Source organism: Saimiri boliviensis, chromosome 7, assembly GCF_048565385.1.
Source record: "Saimiri boliviensis isolate mSaiBol1 chromosome 7, mSaiBol1.pri, whole genome shotgun sequence".
Lineage (NCBI taxonomy): Eukaryota > Metazoa > Chordata > Mammalia > Primates > Cebidae > Saimiri > Saimiri boliviensis.
This window is the reverse complement of record NC_133455.1, coordinates 121,264,947-121,280,822: the sequence shown is the minus strand read 5'-3', so window position 1 is coordinate 121,280,822 and position 15,876 is coordinate 121,264,947. Positions and strand designations below refer to the sequence as shown.

Sequence of the window (15,876 nt, the reverse complement as noted above, 5' to 3'; positions counted from 1 at the left end):
CAATAATTCTCTGGGCTGGGTGTGGTGGCTCACACTTTTGGAGGCTGAGGCAGGAGGATCACTTGAGGTCAGGGGTTTGCAATCAGCCTGGGTAACATAGTGAGACCCTCCCTCTACAACATTTTTAAAAATTAGCCAGGCATGGTGGCGTATACCTATAGTCTTAGCTGCACAGAAGGCTGAGGGGGGAAGATCACTTGAGGTCAGAAGTTTGAGGCTGCAGTGAGCCATGATTGCACCAATGCACTATGGCCTGGGTGACAGAGCAAGACCCTGTCTCCAAAAAAAAAAAAAAAAAGAATGAGCTACTGATACCTGCAACAACCTAGATAAATCCCACAGATACTATCTGAGCAAAAGAGGCCAAACACCAAAAAGCTGGGGGAAAAAAAAAAACCATAATTCTGGTATAAATCTATTCATGTGAAATTCTAGAACAGGCAAAAGTAATCTCAAATGACACAGATCAGGTCAGTGGGTGCCTGAGTTGGGGTGGTGGTGGGGTGTGGCTATGGGGAAGGGAGACAAGGAGATTTGTGGGGAAGCAGAAATATCTTGATTGGGCTGATGTTGCATGAGTATTTGTCCAAATTTGTTGATCTGTACATGTACAATGTGTGAATTTTTTTGTATGTAAGTTACACTTCAATAAAGCTGATTAAGAATAAAAAGTCAGCCAGGTGCAGTGGCTCAAGCCTGTAATCCCAGCACTTTGGGAGGCCGAGGCGGGTGGATCACAAGGTCAAGAGATCGAGACCGTCCTGGTCAACATGGTGAAACCCCGTCTCTACTAAAAATACAAAAAATAGCTGGGCATGGTGGCACGTGCCTGTAATCCCAGCTACTCAGGAGGCTGAGGCAGGAGAATTGCCTAAACTCAGGAGGCGGAGGTTGCGGTGAGCCGAGATCGCGCCATTGCACTCCAGCCTGGGTAACAAGAGTGAAACTCCGTCTCAAAAAAAAAAAAAAAAAAAAAGAATAAAAAGTCAATGGTATATCCACTATTCAGCTATAGCAACACAGGGTAGGGAGTGGAGAAAGAAATACAGAGAGGGCAGAATGTGTGAAACTAATGAATTTTTTTTTTTTTTTTTTTTTTTTTTTTTTGAGACGGAGTTTCGTTCTTGTTACCCAGGCTGGAGTGCAATGGCACAATCTCGGCTCACCGCAACCTCCGCCTCCTGGGTTCAGGCAATTCTCCTGCCTCAGCCTCCCGAGTAGCTGGGATTACAGGCACGTGCCACCATGCCCAGCTAATTTTTTGTATTTTTAGTAGAGACGGGGTTTCACCATGTTGACCAGGATGGTCTCGATCTCTTGACCTCGTGATCCACCTGCCTCGGCCTCCCAAAGTGCTGGGATTACAGGCTTGAGCCACCGTGCCCGGCCGAAACTAATGAATTTTTGCACACTGCATGCAGCTAGTGAATTTCACACTGTAAGACTCTCTCAGTTATGAAAGTAGGTTTGTGATATCTTCTCAGAAGTCTGTATTCCATACTGAATGTGAGATATCAGTAGGACACCATTTCCCTACAGCCCATTTTTAGAGAGAAGGTCTTCTAGGTTTTTTGTTTGTTTGTTTGTTTAGATGGGATTCTCACTTTGTTGCCCAGGCTGGAGTGCAATGGCGTGATCTCAGCTCACTGCAACCTCCACCTCCTGGGTTCAGGTGATTCTCCTGCCTCAGCCTCCCAAGTAGCTGGGGTTACAGGCACCTGCCACCACGCCCGGCTATTTTTATATTTTTAGTAGAGACGGGATTTCACCATGTTGGCCAGGCTGGTCTTGATCTCCTGACCTCAGGTGATCCACCCACCTCAACCTCCCAAAGTGCTAGGATTATAGGCATGAGCCGTCATGCCTGGTCAGGTCTCCTAGGCTTTTAAGCATAAAAGTGGGATGCTGCTTACGACCTCAGCACGTGGAGTGAGTAACAGTGAACCTCAAGAATCTCATTTGAAAGGAAATATTTTAAAGCTGTCTGGTAAGGTTTTGGCCAGGATTCTTGATTTGGTTACTATATAACATACTATATGTGTCAAAAATGCAATCTTAATTAGGTCAGGCTACTGTTGAACTGACATGTTTGTGAGGCTTATTAATGCCATGGTTAAGTATGAAAATAACACCACTCTATTTCTTCTTCCCAGACATACCAAGCTTTTGATTCTGTCAGCAGAACCAGTCACTGGCAATTGCACAACAGCATGTTTTGTGGTTGTTCAGAAGCATAAAAGCCAACATCTTCTGGTGCCTTCTAAGTGCAAGGCCCTGCATGCATTTATAATGTCAGTGCTTTCTATTCATTTCATTTCATCCTCACAACAGCCTTTTAAGATTTTAGCAGATGAGGAAACTGGGGTCGAGAAAGTTTGGGTAATTTGCTCAAGGTCACCTCTGTGTGGTGGTTGCACTGCCTGTGAGGTTCTGGAGCCAAGATTAAGCCAGCACCTTTTGCACTGCAGAACTTGACTTTTTTTAAAGCACTGTACATAAGAGATTAGACTTACTCTTTCATGACAAATATATTTGTGTTAATGTTAACAATATTTTATGCCACATTTTCCAACGCCAAGACAGTGAAACAGGAAAGTATAAAATGAAAAAAGAAAAAAAGCTTGCATTCTATTTACAGGATGTAACTTCTTTTTGATCTTTTGGGATACTATTTCATCTTGCCAGACAAGCTTCTATAATTTCAAAGCTTCTCTCCTAGAAATAGACAAATAAGATAAGTGCCAGGTATGAATCAACACTGAGTCACCTGGGGCTGTGTTATGTCAGTCTCTGGGTCACAAGTTCCCTTCTGCATATCAGGTGGGAACAGCACCTTACATTGGTTATAAAGCACTTTCCTGCACACCACGTTGCTTTACCCTAACAATTCTATCAGATATGAAGGGGTTACATCATGAATCAAACTTCTCATTTACAAATGAGAAGAGGGAGATGAGCAGTGATAAGCACATTTGCTCAAGATCCTCAGTAATGCAAGGGCAGAATCCTGGACTGCTGACTCCCAGGTGGCCACAGGCAGCCCAGCAGGCTCAAGCATCAGGGTCCATGGGACTTCCAGTCTTTGCCTAGAATTTCCTCTCTCAATTTTAACCCTTAGTTAATGGATGTTCAATATGAAGGTAACAGGAAACAAATACTCTATTTGGCAAAATACAAAAGTGCATTTCCACAGGAACACCAAAGTAGGCACCAGGAAATGACAACAGGTCACCTTAGTGAACAGCGATCAATTACCTTATTTCACCAAACCTAAGAGGCTACTGATTCTAGCATTCACTGTTATTTTGTACCACTAAGAAAGAAAAGTACTTCTCATCGAACTGTTATACAATATTGATTCTGAGATGCATTCTGACCTCAGATACTTTGAAATGCATCTTAATATCAATGAAACGTGGTAACTCAAGGCTGGCTTTATTGAACTGGGGCTGATAACCGGCTTAGAAGTCCCTGGCTCATTAACTTGGCAGTATGGCTGAGTAGCAGCAACGCTGAGTGGTGGGATTACCAGTGAGGAGAGAGGAGCAGGGACAAGGAGGACATCACTTCTGCCTTTGAGGAATCCACATTGCCGTTGGGAGGACCGTCCCAGAGAAGTCCAGGAGCCTGGAGCTGCAGAGCTATCGGTAAAAGTCGCTGTCTTGTAAATGAATTTTCAGGTCTCTTTTGTCTCCTCAATTGTCAAAATAAACCAAACTATAAAACACGCAGTTCTTCTGTCCAAACTCTGACTAGGTATTTGAGCATCTAGGGGACGATTTATTGACACTTGCACTTTTTTTCAATAAAGTGTTAAAAAGGGAGGTAACGCGCCGGGCGCGGTGGCTCAAGCCTGTAATCCCAGCACTTTGGGAGGCCGAGGCGGGTGGATCACAAGGTCGAGAGATCGAGACCATCCTGGTCAACATGGTGAAACCCCGTCTCTACTAAAAGTGCAAAAAATTAGCTGGGCATGGTGGCACGTGCCTGTAATCCCAGCTACTCAGGAGGCTGAGGCAGGAGAATTGCCTGAACCCAGGAGGCGGAGGTTGCGGTGAGCCGAGATCGCGCCATTGCACTCCAGCCTGGGTAACAAGGGCGAAACTCCGTCTCAAAAAAAAAAAAAAAAAAAAAAAAAGGGAGGTAACATTGACGAAGTACATAATATATGTCAGGCATTGCCCAAATTCACATAAATTATCATATTTAATTCTCAAAAATGACCTTAGAAGTTGGGCATTATTACCCCTGTTTAAAGAGTAAAGAAACCGGAGTTCAGAAAACTTCAACAGCCAAGGCAAGCCAATCAGGCTTGAATGGATGAATGAGTTAGTTCAAACCTAAGTCCACCTGAGCCTCGAGGCCACGCGCTTTCCACTGGACAGGACAGAAAGTACAAGCTTGCAAAGACTTCCAAAAGCCTGAAAATCACCGCCAGACTAAACCGAGGAAGGCAGATACACAGTAAATAACAAAACCTCTTCTGCTACAGGACACCTCACTCAACTTGAGGAGCTGTTTAATCAGCAGGACAGCTGTTCATGGGTGAAGAGGGTGGTGGCATGGTCCACCTGGGAGCAGTGGGGAGATGGCCTTGTGGGGGTGGGCCAGGGACAAACAGCTAGTGAGAATGCGGCTGCCATAATTCACATCAGCTCCCCAACGGCCTGCCCTTGGGCAGTAGCATGGAAATAGGATATAAAACGGATAATAAATCCACAGGATTTAGGGAAAGCAAAAACAAGGGAAGATTGTCAGGAAAAAACCAGAGAGACATTCTGGAGCAACAGTTCCCCCCTCCCCCCGCCACCCGGGGTGATTCTGCTCCCTCCCGCTGTCCCCAGGGGGACAATGTGCGGAGACATTTTTGGTTGTCATTCTTTGGAGTGGGGTGCTATTGGCGTTTTGCGGGTAGGGGCCATGTTTATTCTCAGACATCCTACAATGCACAGAGCAGCCCTTCAAAGAATTATTGGGTCCAAAACATCCACAGTGTCAAGGCAGAGAAACGTGACTCCGGAACAATCTTGGGGAAACAAAAGTGGTGAAGACGTTGTCCTCACCAAGCAGCTTATGAACCAAAAAGGCAAAGAAACCACAGGGACTGGCTCTGCAGGGACTACAGGTGCTCACCAGGGAACAGACACGCACTTGTCCAGTCATGTCTGTAATCTCCCACTGTGTGCACCTGATCTGCGCCAGGCCCGAGAGAGGACCTGGAGAGGAGGAAAACAGGCACAGCGCTACCCTCAAGGTGTCACCGTCTGTCCGGAGGAGACAGGCATGTGCAGGAACACACAGCTGAGCCTGTAAGTATATTTGTGCATGTACACATGGGCAGAAAAAAAACGGAAAGGAAGGCCAGGCATGGTGGCTCACACCTGTAATCCCAGCACTTTGGGAGGCTGAGGCAGGTGGATTACGAGGTCAGAAGATCAAGACCATCCTGGCCAACATGGTGAAACGCTGTCCCTACTAAACATACACAAACCAGCCAGGCGTGGTGGTACACACCTGTATTCCCAGCTACTCTGGAGGCTGAGGCAGGAGAATCGCTTGAACCGGGGATGCAGAGGCTGCAGTGAGCTGAGACGGTGCTACCCCACTCCAGCCCAGGGTGACAGAGAGATTCCATCTCAAAAAAACAAAACAAAACAAAAAACCCACGAAAATGCACCAAAATCCTACCAATGATAACTCAAATCACCATTTTCTTCATATTTTCAATGAAAATATAAATAATTTTTTTTTTAAAGTCCATGTTTTTAAAGCAGGCATATCCCAGGGCCACATGTTCTCGCCAGCTGCCCCACCTCTGTGGTGTGGTAAGGGGAGGCGTAGATGGGGAGGGAGCAATGGAGCAGAGGAAGGACCTACGGTTTTGTCTGTTGGTTTTTCAGACAAGGTCTCCCTCTGTCACCCAGGCTGGAGTGCAGCAGCACAATCACAGCTCACTGCATCCTCAACCTCCCAGGCTCAAGTGATGCTCCCACCTCAGCCTCCCAAGAATCTGTGTCTACAGGTGTATACCACCACACCCGGATAATTTTTCATATTTTTTGTAGAGACGGGTGTCTTGTTCTGTTGCTCAGGCTGGTCTTGAACTCCTGGCCTCAAGCCATCCCTCCTAAAGCACTGGGATTACAGAAATGAGCCACCACACCCAGTCTGTACCTACTGTTAACACTCTTCCCTGCCAACAGGTGAAACTGCTGTCTTTCATCCACTTAAGTCCTTCAGCAAATGTTTACTGAACACCCACTGTGTTTCAGGCGCTGCATGTAATCAAGATACAACAGTGGACAAGACAGACAGCAATCCCTGCCCTTGTGGTGTTTCTATTTTAGCAAGAGGAAGCAGAGGACCAACAAGTGAAATATAAAATACCTGTATGTTCCATGGGTATAACAGAGAGAAATAAAGCAGAGAAGAGGGCTAGAGAATGGTGCGGGGGTCACGGTCTACATAGGAAGGTCACAGAAGCCCTGGCTAGGCTGCAGTCACAGAGGCAAGTCGGGGCAGGCCACCAAGGGCTTGTAAGCCAGTGTGAGAACTTGCCTTCCTCCTGCGTGAGGTGAAAGGCCACTGGAAGGTTTTGAAGGGAAAAGTGACAAGATCTGACACGTTACAACAGGGTTCACTGCCCTAACTAACTCAGAAAGACCAATTAAGAGGCTCTTCCTAATGAGCCGGGATGAGATGGGTAGAGGAGTGAGACGTCAGCAGGGTGCTGGGAATGTTCTGAATTTGGATTTGGCAAGAATCACTGATGGATTTGATGTCGGAAGGGAGAGAAGGCAAAAGTCAAGAGTGACTCCAGGGTTTACAGCATGAGCAACGAGAAGGGTGAGACGGAGAGGGCTGTGCAAAGACAGGGACGAGCTCAGAGGGATGCAATTCTGCACAGGAGGCGCTGCTCCTGCAACACTGGTCTAGAGTTCAAGGGAGAGAAACAGGTAAGACAAAAAATGTGAATCTCCTAAGGGTAGAGACACTGCTTACAGTCATCAGAGTGCACAGTACATCACACGTCACCTAAAACAGGGATGCACCCTGAGAAACATGTCATCAGGCAATGTCATCACTGTGTGAATGTCACAGACCTAGATGGTAGAACCTATCACACACCCAGTGAGATGCTCCAGCTGATCGCTCCTGGGCTGCTAATGTGCACTGCCTGTGACTGTACTGAATACTCCAGGCGGCTGGAACACAGTGGTGAGTATTTGTGTATCTAAACAAATCTAAATATAGAAAAGGCAATGAAATACCTCATGCGACCCCTGTGGTCTATGCAGTCCATAGTTAACGGAAAGGTCTTTATGCAGTGTGTGACTGTACACAGAGAAGATAAGAGGTCCAAGGAGATAGAAAAACCAGGTTAAGCAGCTACCAGTGATCGAGAAGGGAAACTAGAAGAGGGAGGTGCCCTGGCAGCCAAGGAAAGATTGTGCAGCAAAGGGGAGGCAACGGGCCAGGAGTGGTGGCTCACACCTGCAATCCCAGAGCTTCGAGAGGCCAAGGTGGCAGGATCGCTTGAAGTGGAGTTCAAGACCAGCCTGGGCAACAACATCATGAGACCCTATCTCTGCAAAAAAATTTAAAAATTACTCAGACATGGTGGTGCATGCCTGCAGTCCCAGGTACTCAGGAGGCTGAAGCAGGAGTATCCTTTGAGCTTGGGAGTTGGAGGGTGCGGTGAGCTATGACTGAGCACTGAACTCCAGCCTGGGCGACAGAGAGATACCTCTAAGAAAAAGGGTGGGCAATGATACACCTGCCCATGAAACTGGAGGCCGCTTTCCTGTTGGTTCTTTTCTAATTGTATTTAATGAGGCCTTGCTGAATACTGGTGCTGGCAACCTGGAACCAAAGAGATGAGCTGGAGATGGTGACGACAGTGTGGAATCTGAGCCCAGCATTGTTTGATTCAGCGGTGACCGAGAGCCTGTGATGTGGGGCACTCACGGAATCCCAGTCCAGTTCCTCGCACCGCTTCTCAATCTGATCGCACGGACGGGTGAAATAGATTCTACTAGTAATGGCAGCATCTGAGGACCTAGCCTGAGCAAGGAGTCAGCTCTGCGCTTCCTCCAGCTTCCACTGCTCAGTCTGGGCAGCTTCCTCTGGCTTCCTGTTCTCTCTGCATTTCTGCTGTATACTGAAAACCACCTTCCACATGTAGCATCACAAGTTGGATCTCAGGCACAGGGTATGGGAGAATGGAAGACTTGAAGGTTTTGGAATACTGCGCACTTCCTACTTGTACATAGTGGAAGTCACCAGAACAAGAGCCCCTAAAGTTTAGGAGCTATACATATCTTTTTTCTTTTCTTTTTATTTTATTTTTTTATTTTTAGAGACAAGGGTCTCACTCTGATGCCCAGGTTGGAGTCCAGTGGCACTATCATAGCTCACTGCAGCCTCAAACTCCAAGGCTTCTGCTAGAAGAAACAGACAGAAACAGAGAGCAGCTGGGGCTGGTGGCTACTCCCAGGACAGGGCCTTTTTGAGACACCAAGAGCTGAAGGTTGGGGAAGAGCCACACCAGCACAGAGGGGAGCGGGGCCAGTCCAGGCAGAGGGAGCACAGGTACGAGGGCCCTGAAAGAGCACGGGGTGCTCATGCAGCTTCAAGGAGGCCCCCATCAGGAACTGGGTGGGAGAGGGTGCCGTGCAAGACGAGGTTGCAGAGTCAGGGGGAGGCAGACGTGGTGGGCTTGGCAGGCCACCGTACCAAGTCTGGGTTGTGTTGTAAGCTACTGTGATGGTAAGGAGGGTATTCTAGGGCAAGTGTGAAATCTCCCTGTTGATATCAGGAATGATACATAAGACTGGTAGGAAAGAGGACTAAATGTGTGCTTGCTCAGTACTTGACACCTCTGTAGGAGATGCCACTCTCTTAGAGAAGCTGGGGAATTGATTAGGTTAGAGCAGGGCGGGGGACAGTTGTTCCTGGGCCCTTACAAGTTAAAGGACCTGATCCAACCCCTTAGATTGGGCACTCACCTCCACACTGGAAAAAGGCCTTTATCAAGAAAGCAAGTGGGTCCCGCTAATCAGCTGGAGACCCCTGCCTAGCAAGGTGTATGCTCATTAACAAAGGGTCCCTGACAGCGCCCAGCCTGCTCACAGATGAACAAGATGCCTTTAGGTGGGAATGCATTCACAAGTCAGCCACAGGGGGCGGCCCTCCATTCCCTCTTGTATTCTAAGCCCTCTCTTCCCTCACTCAGTTCAGGCACCCACCTGGCTCCTGGGGCCCCCAAGTGGGAGGCCCTCAAACCTTTCCCTTCGCAGGCACACTGCCCTGTCTCACAGGGTCAGCAGTCCTGGCCTAGGGGAAAAGGAAAAGTCTCAAGTAGGGTTTCACCCACCTTGTATTTAAAGCTAATGTTTTTTTTGTTTTGTTTTGTTTTTTTTTTTGAAATGGAGTCTTGCTCTGTCATCCAGCCTGGAGTGCAGTGGTGCGATCTCAGCTCACTGCAACCTCCACCTCCTGGGTTGAAGTGATTCTCCTGCCTCAGTCTCCCAAGTAGCTGGGATTACAGGTGCCCACCACCACGCCCAGCTAATTTTTAGTATTTTTAGTAGAGATGGGGTTCCACCATGTTGGTCAGGCTAGTCTCAAACTCCTGACCTCAAATGATCCTCGGCCTCCCAAAGTGCTGGGATTACAGATGTGAGCCACCGTGCCCAGCTTAAAGCTGATTTCCACCGTGCCCAGCTTAAAGCTGATTTTCGATATGACTTCACAGAGGTTACTTTTTTAAGAATTACAAAATGCTACAAGTTAAGATTTTGAGTGATTCCCAAATCCAAGGAATGGATCAGCATTTGCTTAGTTAAAACGACAGATGTCTCTGAGATGGGGTCAGCAGGACCCCTTCATTTTCAGGCAGGGACTGGCCAGATTCTCAACTGTGCAGGGCCACATCAGCATCGAGCTCTCCTTTCCCATTCACCTGCCTCCCTCTTCCCCTCATGACAACCCACCCTGAGCATCTGTGCTCTCCTAGTCATTCCACAAACTTCTATTCCTCTCATGTCATGATCAAAATGACTCCTCTGCCTGGTGAGACAGTCAATGTCCGTGAGATGCACGTCCCTGGAGAAGGGTGATGCATGCTGGTATAAACAGTGGGTGATACTAGTGTCCCATATAAAGCAGCCTCCCTTTTTCAATCCAGAGCAAGTCCAAGGCAGGTGCCAAGGGGTTCTAGCGGTCCTGCCAGCCAGCTCCCATCAATATCACCATAAAAGCTGTCATGTCTGGAGCTGGGCAAGGCTCCAGGTATAATCCAGGGGCACTAGTCCTAGATATAGAGTTAGTTTCCAGTATACAAGTAAGGAAATTGAGGCACAGAGAAGTTAGGTAACCTGCTCTGCCTCAGGTGACACGGCTGTGCTGGGGTTTGCATCCAGGAAGTCTGCCTCAAAAGCCCTCGTGTCGTCCTCCTCGTCCCAGAGTATACCCCGGCAGTGCAACTGAGAATGCCCCCTCTTCCCTCACTCACCAGCCCCGCCTCAAGGGGGATCTCCTGGTTCTAAATTTATATACACAATCTCTTTAAAAGTTTAATTGCTTTAATTGCAGATCTCATACCCCAAAACGAGATTTTTTTTTTTCTTTTTTTTTTTTTGAGACGGAGTTTCGCTCTTGTTGCCCAGGCTGGAGTGCAATGGCGCGGTCTCGGCTCACCGCAACCTCCGCCTCCCGGGCTCAGGCAATTCCCCTGCCTCAGCCTCCTAAGTAGCTGGGATTACAGGCACGCGCCACCACGCCCAGCTAGTTTTTTGTATTTTTAGTAGAGACGGGGTTTCACCATGTTGACCAGGATGGTCTCCATCTCTCGACCTCGTGATCCACCCGCCTCGGCCTCCCAAAGTGCTGGGATTACAGGCGTGAGCCACCACGCCCGGCCAAACGGAGATTTCTAAGAAAATTTTAGTCATTCTTTACTCAAAATTTCTCGGGAGAAACTTCTCAACAAATAAGGGTGAAATCTATAACCTTAGGGAGGAGTCTGTGACAGGCACTCAACTTTGCCCCAACCTCCCAGAGCAAGGCAAGCCTCCTATCATCTGGGGGGTATTCACCAGTAAGAGAAATGGGTGGGGGATCACCGGCCTCTTGGCCATGTCCATCCACTGGTTACGTTCAGGAAGTGCCACCAGAGCAGGTGTGACACCAGCAAGAGCCCAGGAGCTCAGGGCTGCTCTGCGGCTGCACACCTTCGGCCCTGGACCTGACCTCTCTAAGAGAAGCAGATGGAGCAGCGAGCAGGATGGCCACGAGCTGGCCTCGGAAAAGCTTTGTTACTTTACATTTTTCCTGACATATTTTTGTGTTACAGTTTTTGCTCTCCCAACAGGACTCAGAGCAAATCTAACAACTGATTATTTGCTGATAGCTCTAAAGTGACCTTCGGGGGCTAAAGTGTGTAAACCAAGAACTTTTTCATCCACTGCCTTTTCTAAGCTAAGCCCAGCCATCCTTTCCCAGGCCTCAGTCAATCTACTGTATAAATTAGACAGTAACCTTTTAGGAGTTAGCATTTCTGGGGCCCAAAGAGGCTACAGAGGAGAAGGGACCGCATCCCTTTAAGAATGGTTGGGGTGCCTCTCCCTCAGGAACTCAGGCACCAGCCCCGAAGTCACTCAAAGGTAGAGACAGAGGCTTGTCATAATCCCCCAGATGCCAGCAAACCACAGAAGCCTCTGGCAGACCCAAGCCCAAAGCACAACCTGAGCCTCCAGCCTGACCACAAACCCCGCCTCTGAGACCACGATTGGTGAAATAGTAACTGTGAAAGCAGCAGGCCCAGAGCACCCCACCTCTGGTAGGGACCCCCCAGGCCTGTCCACAGCAGAGGGATTCCCAAACCTGAAACAGCTGGAGCTGTTCAGAGTGACAGGGTGTTACAGCTGGAAGGGGCCTCTGGGACCACCTAACCCAATGCTCTCACTTTATAGGAAAGACAGGCAAGGCCGGCGAGGTGGCTCATGCCTGTAACCCCGGCAGTTTGGGAGGCTGTGGCAGGAGAATCACTTAAACCCAGGAATTCAAGATCAGCCTGGGCAACATAGTGAAACCCAATTTCTACAAAAAAATTTTAAAAAACAGGTGTGATGGCACGTGCCTCCTATAGTCCCAGCTACTGGGGAGACTGAGGTGAGAGAATCACTTGATCCCAGGAGGCTGAGGCTGCAGTGAGCCATCATCACACCACTGAACTCTAGCCTGAGCAACAGAGAAAGACCCTATCAAAAAAAAAAAGGGGGGCCGGGTGCAGAGGCTCACACCTGCCATCCCAACACTTTGGGAAGCCAAGGTGGGCAGATCATGAGGTCAAGAGATCAAGACCATCCTGCCCAACATGGTGAAACCCCCTCTCTACTAAAAATACAAAAATTAGCTGGGCATGGTGGCACGTGCCTGTAGTCCCAGATACTGAGGAGGCTGAGGCAGGAGAACTGCTTGAACCTGGGGGCGGAGGTTGCAGTGAGCCAAGATCATCACACCACTGCACTCCAGCCTGGCAACAAAGCAAGACTCTGTCTCAAAAAAAAAGAAAATATTACTGAGACCCAGAGAGGAGAAGCTACTGTGTGCACCCCCACTCACTCAAACGCCCTCCCCAGGAAAACCTCTAGAAAAGACAGTGATGGAAAGAACAGAACATCCAGGTGGGTTGGCTTCCTTGGGGAGCTAGAGGTTTGGGGTGCCAAAGGCCATCTTAGACAATGTCCCTGTCCCTTTAAGGGCTACACTGCTGCCAGCACGCTATGTACCTACTCAAAGAGAATCCAAGAGCCTGGCAGCCAGGCTGCGTAATGATTACAGTCAGCACAGCCCCCTGAGGACCTTAAGTGACAGCTTGAGTCTAGGCTTCCTGAGATCTCCGTGCACAGTAACTGGAAGGGTTAGGGGAGAGTATCTTCCCCCAGTACCGAACCAGGTTCCAAATCATCCAGGAGGAAAGAGTTGGGAAGACAGCCACATGGGTGGAGAAGCAGTGGAGAGAGAGACCAACTTTAGAAAGTCTAGAAGAGGATTCATGCAGCACAAAAAGGCCAAACTGCAACCACAGGGGCGAAGAAGTCAGGAAATGCTGCCGCAGCAGCCAGCCCAGTGGCGAGACCACAAGCCAGTGGGTCAAACTGGGATGGAGGGGGCGGAGGTTTAAATTTAGCCAGGTAAACAGGGCTGGCCAGGGGTGGAGAGGGCCTGGTAGGAGCTGTGCAAACACCTGCTCTGCAGAGTTGGGACATTTCTCGCTGAAGGGAACAGTCCGGCCAGGATGATACCAAATAGCAGGTCCATTTTCAGGGTTCCCCCAGAGTGCTGCTTCGGGGAGTGCACAGGCTGCACCCTAGAGATGGACGGAAGGTTTTACTTTAAAGCGTGACTCAGATTTAAAATGAGCATGTCTTTTCATCTTTATGGCAATATCGATGCACAGTCCCTCTGCTGGATGTTTCTAGGCTCCTAGATTCGGTGAAGACATTCAATAAAAACCAGCCAAGGCTGCCCTTATGTGGAGCTCCCACCTGCTCTCACTGCCCAGGGGGCTTTTACATCTATTGTTGTTGTGTGTCTTCAGAGACCTGATGAAGTTACCAAACAACCACCAACTACCACCACGACTGCATTCAGGAGTGGGGCTGGGGCAAAGGTGGGCTCTGAACACCTGGTTAGAAGATTAAGGAGATAAATGGCAGGAGGTCTGAAAAAGAGCAAGAGAGAAGAAACTTATGAATTGCGGACACGAAAGCTTTTGTGAACTGACTGATTTCTATTTCAGAGAAGACAAAGACTACCACTTCATGTAAAAACTTTCCTCCATGCTAGAGAAGCCAGACTGTGGAAACCCAGAAACCAGCAGAACCATCCTAGAATTAAAAATTAGAACAGACTAGCCTAGTCCTCTGCCTTTCTTGAACCTAAAGAAGGGCAAACAAAAAAATCTTTCAGTTGCCACTAGAGTCAGAGGGTGAAATACACAAGGGAAGAAGAATCCCGGATTTTTTCCTTTTCGCAACATATGACTCCCAGCAATTTTGGCAACATCCCTTTAACTTATGCTTTTTGGACAGAAAAAAATTTAGAAAAGGGTAGTTTGAAGTCAGTAAGAAACCCTTGGTGATATTAGAGTGACCACATGAACTAAAGAGGGGACTGGTTTCAGTCACCCTGGAGAAACACAGACACACCCACCCTCACTCACCCATTCATATTCAAATACATATGATATCAGAGCCTGGGAAAGTATGAAATCCACGGGTGGAAAAAGACCAGCAAGCTCCTCCGAGCCTGGCTCCTGCTCCCCTGGCAGGCAGATCCCACAGAGCGTCGAATGCTGTTGGCCTGACTGTCTTTAAGAAGAGAAAAAGAAAGGAGAGATGTCCCTCCTGGCTGCACTTGGGTATCACCCATCCATTGTCGATTTAGGTTCCTTTACTCCCTTCGCCTCCTGCCCTGATGTCCATGCCATCTGCACCTGTTAGTAAGAAGCCCTGGTTTTAATTGTGACCCTTCCCTTGGGCTGCTAGACTTGTCATCACCATGAAGACTCCGGCTCCATCACTCCTCTCACAAGGGTGCCTAAGAGGTCTCTTTCAGCACTGCCATCCTTCCAAGGAGACACACCTCCTCCTTCTTGCTATTTATAACCACAAATCTTGTGTGTCAAAGAGAGAACAGACGCTATTTTGAGATGGAGGAAAACCACCCCTCAGTCTTCCACTCTAATAGGTGGGTGTGTCTGCCAGGACTTGTGTGTGTGAGCCTAGGCAGGCGTGCGGGTGCAAGGTCCAGGTCTGGCATCCGCTCCTCTGTGCCTGAGATGGGGAGTCCTGCCTTTGATAAGTGAATTCTGCAGGTTAATTGGATGGCAGGAGAGGCCGAGTCCTTAGGCTTTCTGAGGGTGTACTGGCTGCTGTCTGGGCTCTCTGTTGCCTTAGGGGCCAGCCACAGGACGGGGCTCCCTAGGCTTCCCCTGTGTGCCTGGATGAGTGCTGGAGGCTGGCCAGCAGCCGACCCTGCCCTGCTGAACCAGGGTTTTCGACTCCACACTGCCAGCATGGGCACAGATGTCCCATTGCAGCTCTGGTGAGTGGGCATTTTCTGGGAGCAGTTCAGGGGATTGGTTCCATGACTCCAGCCTTTCTCCTCCAGGTACCAGGCTTAGCCTCTGCCCAGGGGAGTAGCAACTGGAAGCTGTTGCCAACGTGGCCAGGTGGCAAAAGCAGTGAAGAAGGGCCCGGATGAAGTGGAGAGGAACCGCCGACAAACACACTCCTTCAGCTGAGTAACCAACCCAGGGCCAGGGCCACCTCAGTTTCCCTCCCTGTAAAACAGCCAGTCAACCTCCCCGAAAATTGAATTGCCTCTCCCGACGATCTGCAGCATGCAAATATCCGGGAGTTTGGCTCTGACTGGAGCGCTGGCCACATGTCCACCGAGGCTCCAAGAAGGTGGAGGTGGAGGTCACGTCCCGCCTCTCCCACGGCGGGGACGGGGAGCGCTCAAGCAAGCGGAGAAACACAAAGCTGAGCGACACTCGGGCTCTACCTGCCCAGTCGGGGCAGGAACGCAGGCACCAGCTCGCTGCTGGCGGGTAAAGTAATCCAGATGTGGTCCTCGCGCGGGGCTGCTCGATGCCGGCGCAGACCTCGGCGGAGGGTCCAGGCCGGGCCCGACCAAGCCCGGGAGAGTGAGCGCGAAGCTCAGGGGCTCCCCCTCCTCGGACAGCCGCCGGCAGCTGCCGCCCCGGAGCCTACCTTACCGCGCCGAGGGCCCGGCGGTCCCCAGCTTTGTTCTTGGCCCGGGCCGGGGGCGACTCCCTTCCCCCCACCTGACCCCGCCGTCGCC

The 15,876-nt window shown here is 49.4% G+C and overlaps 1 protein-coding gene across 1 annotated transcript in view; it reads right to left on the bottom strand.

Annotated features, from left to right (window-relative positions):
• The window catches only part of WNT5B (Wnt family member 5B), a 123,279-nt gene that overhangs the window by 107,071 nt on the left and 332 nt on the right, over positions 1-15,876 (bottom strand). The gene's annotated exons all lie outside the window — the stretch shown is intronic.